This window comes from Hipposideros armiger, unplaced genomic scaffold, assembly GCF_001890085.2.
Source record: "Hipposideros armiger isolate ML-2016 unplaced genomic scaffold, ASM189008v1 scaffold_711, whole genome shotgun sequence".
NCBI lineage: Eukaryota > Metazoa > Chordata > Mammalia > Chiroptera > Hipposideridae > Hipposideros > Hipposideros armiger.
Window position 1 is genome coordinate 607284 of NW_017732061.1, and position 6848 is coordinate 614131.

Consider the following 6848-nt stretch of genomic DNA (forward strand, 5'->3'; position numbering starts at 1 on the left):
TAGATAAACAAAAAAAATATAAAAAAATTTGAGTAAAACCAGTAATGAGGTACCTCGATAATGAAAGCAAGCAGGAATGAGATAATGAACTATAAAAATGTTGAAATAAGTTAAGAGTCACTGAAGCAGTAGACTTGATTGAATTTAGCAAATGTTTAAATATAGAGAATGAAAAACAGGAAAGAGTTGAACACAATTTGGAAATGCTAAACTTACATGCCCATAGTGATAACACTGTATAATGTAGAACGTGGGAGAAAGAGCCAGCTCACATTTGATTGTGAACATGATGAGTTTGGGTTTTTATTTTATTTTCTTTTTAAAAATATTTTGGTTACTGACATCCTTTCATCCCAGTTTTCTTTTACAGATATGTCTGCTTCCCACTGTTAGTTCTTAGTTTCTGGTGAGGATAACACCACACGCAGCTCTAACACAAAGTCTGTGACCTAGGCCTGAGATGAATCCTTTTATTCTCTTGCTGCAGCAATGGAAGGCAGGCCAGCTGAAATCAAATGGTAAGCACTGCCCCTTCCCACTAGAACTGAAACTTTGGGAAGGTAGGTCACAGAGCTTCTGGATTCAGCCTTAAGCATTTCAGATTTTCATAAATTAAATTTTAGGGGAAAAAAAGTGCAGCTTTTGCAACATTTTGTTTTTAATTACTTCCTAAAATCCAGATTAGATACACCTAATAAGCCATGCAATTCAAATTTCACACTCACACTCTAATATTTACTTTATTTGTATTATTTATTAAAATTTCTCATATGCATAATTTAAAGATTAAAACAGTTTACATGCTTTATTTCAAAACTTGTAGTCCTACATGTTTTTCTGTTTCCCTCTTCCCAGAGGCAATATTTTCAGGTCTCTTTTGAATTTTGTTTGGAACTTACTTCCATGTCTCTAAATAATTCATTTGCATTGTTGCTTCTTGATTTTACACCAATAAGCAATGGCTATGGATTTATCACTATTATTAAATGATTATATAGCTCTTTTCACTCCTTCTATTACTATGAAAAGCATTCTCTTCTCCACATTCATAATAATTTTAGTTAAATAAACATCTAATGTTTAGATTATTATGAATATGTGTATTAGCTCGGGCTACTATAAGAGAAAATTTATTTTCTCACAGTTCTGAAAGCTGGAAGTCCATGATCAGGGTACCAGCATGGTCAGACTCTGCTGAAATCTCTCTCCTTGGCTTGCAGATGCTTCCTTCTCACTGTATCCTCACAGGGCAGAGACAGATCTAGGGTCCCTTCCTCTCATGAGGGGCTTGTCCCTATTGAATGAGGGCCTCACTCTCAAGGCCTCACTTAACTTTGCTTACCTCCTAAAGGTCCCACCCCAAATACAGTCACATTGAGTTAGGGTTTCAAATGTGAATTTTGAGGGAACGCAATTTACTCCATATTAATATATACATGATATAAACATCTCCATTTAAAGCTTTGGTAATTTAGCCAACATGGAAAAAAAAAGAGGAAAATAGCAAAGTAACTAATATATAGCTACTCTTTAGAGGGATAATAATGTTACTTTAATTCAAACAGAGATCAAAAGAGAGTCTGAGAATCTGAGATGCTTGGTCCTTTTAGATGGGTCAAATCCTAAATCCTAGCTATTATGAGCTAAATTGTGTCCCCAAATTTAATATGCTGAAGTCCTAACTTCGAGTAACTCAGAATATAACCATATTTAGAAAGAAGGTCTTTAAAGAGGTGATTAAGTTAAAATGAGGTGGGGTTTTTTGTTTTGTTTTTAAGGTGGGCCTTAGTCCAATATTACTTGAGTCTTTCTCAGTTTAGACACAGAGATATGAGACATGCACACATGCAGAACAAAACTGAAGACACAGTGAGAAGATACTATCTGCAAGCCAAAAGGAGAGTCCTCAGGAGAAATCAAACATGCCAACACCTTGATCTTGGACTTGTAGACTCCAGAACTGTAAGGAAATACATTTTTGTTGTTTAAGCCTCCCACTCTATGGTATTTTGTTATGGCAGCCCTACGAAACTAATATACTACCTAACTGGTAATTGAAAACTTTATGTGCATGCTTTTCTCTTTGCAAGGTCATACACTACTTGGAAATAGTAACTATGCCTTTTCATTTTACATCATCATCACAGCAACATGTGGGACACACTAGTTCCTCAATAAATATTTGTTAAATTAATAATAAAAGGAAAAGAATATTTACATTTTGATGCAATAGTTATTTTACTTGATAAATATTTTAAATTTTGAATGGCATAGCCATTAAATTTTGAAAGTTATTATATTTTTGGAGCATGCTTCTTTAAAAATATTGAAAAGATGAAATATGAAAATTTTAAAAATACCTGTTAAACCTTTACTAGTGACATTTGGGAAAAGTAATGAGAATCAAGCAAATGGTGTTTCTTTAAGCATATTTGTGCTAGAATTATGAACTAATTACACATCCTTCTTTTTTCATTCTTCTATCAACTATCTGCCTTTCAATTATTCATTCATTCAGCACACATTTAAGGGATTGCTTATTATGTGCCAGTTACTAGGGCTAGAGTGATAAAGGGATTCCTCCAAGAAATAATTTATTTTGATGAAATATACTTTGTGAGATTACATATACATACATTAACAAAGAAGGTCTACTGAAATTATTTCAAGGTGAAACCTTATCATTAACAGCAATTAATTACTCCATAAATTGATGATAATTAGCTTAATGCACCTGAAAGCTCTAGTGTCAAACTGAATTTTCCTCACCACCTCTACCAAAAGGATAGATAGCATCCAGGTGTTGGAGAGTGGTGGTTAGTGGCAGAGAACAATTAGCACAGTTTTTCCTCTTGAATTATGCTGTCCAGGCAGCCACACAGCCCTGTCCAAAACTGGCATCACATTATTCTACTGAAAATCACAACAGACGTTGCTTGCGACTGTAAAACATGCAATCCAACTGCATTAGAAGGATTACATTAAAAATAATTTCAAAGCAACATATCCTCTTCAGATCTCGTGAATTCCATCTTCAAAGTGTCTTCCTAATTAATTCGCTCCTCTTTAATAAAAACATCACTTTGAGTTAGCCTTTCTAATTCCATCATCTTTTAGATAATACTACCAACTTGCTCTCCCTCCAAAACACATATGTAATCATCTCATTTCCTGGCTTAAGTCTTTGTCTACCAAAGGCCAACCAATCTTCTAGAGCCTCCATATTCCTTTTAAATGCTCCCCTTCTGGATTCTTGCTCCAAACTTTCTGCATCCACACCGGATGCATCGTCATTGCCAGAACACAACATGTTCTCGTGCATCCACGCGCCCATGCATGCACTCCTCCCATGCCTGGAACTCCACATGCTGCACTTCATCTGCCTGGTAAACATCTACTCATCCTAACTTCACCCGATGGACATTTATGAAACATGAACCAAGTCTCAGTCACTGCACTAGAAATGAAAGATACAAGGGTGATTAGAACATGTTTCCTGTATTCCAAGGTAGTAGTGGGGAAAATATGCATATAAATAAGTACAATAGCTTTGAAGAAAAAAATGGCACTATAACAAACAAGATAAAATGATATATGAGAAAAGGAAGAATGATGGAAAGTTCAAAGGAAGTGACTTGGAGCTAAAATTTAAAACAATGCTAAGAAGCACAAGTGTGAGGAAAAGTGGAGCTTGGAAAAGACACTCGAGGCAGACGGGACAGAATACACAAAAGCACAGAGGTGAAGAACATCAGGAAGTGGTGAATCTGGCAAGATTGTCTTGGAAGATAAATGTGCAGAAACAGAGGCAGATAAAAAGGTATACAGATTCAGCTGTGTATCCTGAATGTGTATCCTGAAGACCCACTTTCAAAAACACAGCTTTATGAATGATTCATTCATAGCTCGTCCTTTTATTTAGCCCACAGTGTTCTTCAGATAGTGTGTGAGTGAAAAACTAAGTTATATGTCAGAGTCTTGCCATCTTAAATCTGATAGCAAGGCACCAGTTTTTTTCATGTTATTTATAACATGTCTGTATGTATATATACTTGTAAACATGTATGCACTTTTAACATAGAAATTTCTCTGATTGTAGACTATTTTAAAACACTATTTACATAAGAATCCAAAAATCTCGGGAAAATTGCTGGTACACAAATAGTTTGCAAATATTTTAGCACATCTCTATTGTTGTTTGCCTGATCATACTTCCTTGCATGTGTTTCAAAAATAAACGGAAATATTGTATAATGGTTGATCTGAGTTTCTTATTGTAAAGTATTTTATTCCAAGTAGAGCTGACTTTTAAGTGAATCTTAAAGAGGAAAACAAGCAAGTAGTTCCACTCATTAATTAAAGTTTTTATGATGATATTTGTCAAAAAGAAAAAAAAAGAAGTAATTGATGTACTTTTGGAAGGACGAAATGAGTGTTTTGTATGTAGGAATTCTATTTATGGCTAAACAGTTGACAGGTCATAAAATAATATATTCATTACATAAAGTTGCAATAAAATATCAATTTCAGGTTCAGCAATCTATTTTTATGTGGAATATATTTGAATGCTTACCAAGTGTTCTTGTCAGATGAGCAAAGACTTTATTTTTCTAATTCACTAATTAACATTGGTTAAAGGTTTTTCACTGAAACTTCTAAACACACAAATCCAATATGCAGATTCCTCACAGCTACTGAGTAGAAACAGTAGAAATCTCCCATATCAGCTTCCTAATTTTCTTCACACTTAAGGTTGAAAGAGCACCTGATAAATTATGAAAAACAAGAACTAAAGTTGAATCTAAGAATTACTAGAAAATTGCAACAGCGGTTAGAAATCAGAAACTGAGGTATGATCCTACCTTGACTATATATATATTTTTAATTAATTTATTTTTTTAATTGGGGAAATGGGGGGATGGGAACAGCGCTGGGGAATTGGGGGAAGGGGAACAGACAAGTTGCTGTCTTTTTGTTCTTCAGTCTAGTTGTGGAGGACGTTGCTTCACTGGCCCAAGTTGGCACCATCATTGTGCTCTTCCCAGGCGTCGCCGGCCTCTGGACGGCCGCTCACTGCGGCTGCTGGCAGCTCACGCTGGCTGCTGGCTACACACGGTAGCCCATGGCAACCCACTGCAGCAGGGGCTGCAGTCTATGCCATCGCTGGCGACTCACGGCAGCCCAGCTCCAGGTTGAGCTGTTGTTCAGCATCTTAGCTATAGAGGACAGTGTCACTGGCCCTCATATGTGGGATCCGAACCGGGGCCCTCTGGCATCCCAAGCCAGTTCTTAACCATCGCGCCACTCGGCCGGCCCCTACCTTGACTCTATTTAAAATTAATGATCAGCTTTCCCTTTTTCGTTTTTTTAATGTTCAGTATGTGAGCTGACTACACCCTATCACTTCCCTTTTTATAATACTTAACATGCGCCATCTGCACTGACCTTCCTCGAATGCCTTAAGTTCATTGCCATTCCTGAGATTTCCACATCCTGTTTCCTCTGCCTCAGCACATTGGTTTTCTTTCTCCCCTTTCTATTAAGTCAACACCACATAGCTCACCTTCCTCGACCTCAGTCTGCCTTCCTGACTGACACGTCTCTGGATCAGATCTCCCTTTTATGCTTTTCACAGCCTGCGTACTGTTTGTCCTGTTCCTTGTTCCCATGTTAGCAGCACGGCAGAGAGGTTCCGAGTGTCGGTTCACAGGAGTTTGAATCCCAGCCTTGCTGCTTATAAACTGTTTAAGGAATGGTGAGAAGTTGTGACACAATAAACACACAACTAAAGTTCTAGAGACAATCTGCCCAGAATCAAAGCCTTATTCTTCCATTTACTGGCTCTGCAAGATCTCGGGTAAATTATTAACTTCCAGGGCTCTTGTTCAGCAACTATAAAAACATGGACATCAATAGTACCTAATTTATAGGTCTGTTTTAAGTATTAAAACAGTACCCGTCAAACACCAGCTATCACATAAGATACATTATATAAAATACACTTACATAGGTAAGAATGTATCTCAGTACCTGGCATATATTAAGCAGTCAATAACTTATTTGATGTGATTTGTGGTAAAATAGATACCCCATTGTAAATGTATTGTCACTTTTGTGATTGTTGAATGTTTCCTCTCTGATTGCACAGTTAACAATGGTACCCATCTGTTGGACACTGTATCCCCAAGACCTAACCCAAAGTCTGCCATACAGGACATGCTCAATAAATAGAGCTACACATTGATTGAAGTACTCTTTCCCTTCAAGTGAAGGTTATAAAATCAAGTAACTTGCAGTAACTCCTTGGAGCTTTTGTGATATCTCAACTAAATAACACATATTAAAAATACCTATGGTAACTATTTAGTAAATGTAAATTGTTTTCTTCTTCCCACATCACTATGAAAAAGCACACATCTCTTCAATGCATCACATTTATGATCTGTGTCCATAATATGTATCTTCACTCTGTCATTAGGCCAATTTCCAGGACAATAAATGACTGTTCTTTTAAACTTTCACCAGTTATGGTAGTTTCACTGGGGAAATTATCTATAGACCTCCTTACACAATTCCAGAAGTTTTCCTTAAACTGATTTTTAACATTTGTTCTTCCTGTAGCGTTTTGTGCCACCTTGGGAGGTCACACTGAAAAGTGGGGTTAGACCAGGTGATTCTAAACAATATTCCATCCCATATTTGCTTGTACTCCTTGTTGGAAGGATGGTGAATTCTTAGCAACCACAGGAAGAACATGAATGTCCTTGATGACATTTTGCAAGCATGCAATCTCTCTCTCTCTCTCTCTCTCTCTCTCTCTCTCTCTCTCTCTCTTTCTCTCTCTCTCT

The 6848-nt window shown here is 36.7% G+C and overlaps 1 long non-coding RNA gene across 1 annotated transcript in view; it reads right to left on the reverse strand.

Annotated features, from left to right (window-relative positions):
- Positions 1–5641, reverse strand: part of LOC109373352 (uncharacterized) — a 237084-nt gene extending 231443 nt beyond the window's left edge. The window contains exon 1 of the long non-coding RNA XR_002122208.1: positions 5564–5641. This is a non-coding gene — a long non-coding RNA (uncharacterized LOC109373352). The remainder of the gene's footprint in view (positions 1–5563) is intronic.
- Positions 5642–6848: the final 1207 nt, after the last annotated feature.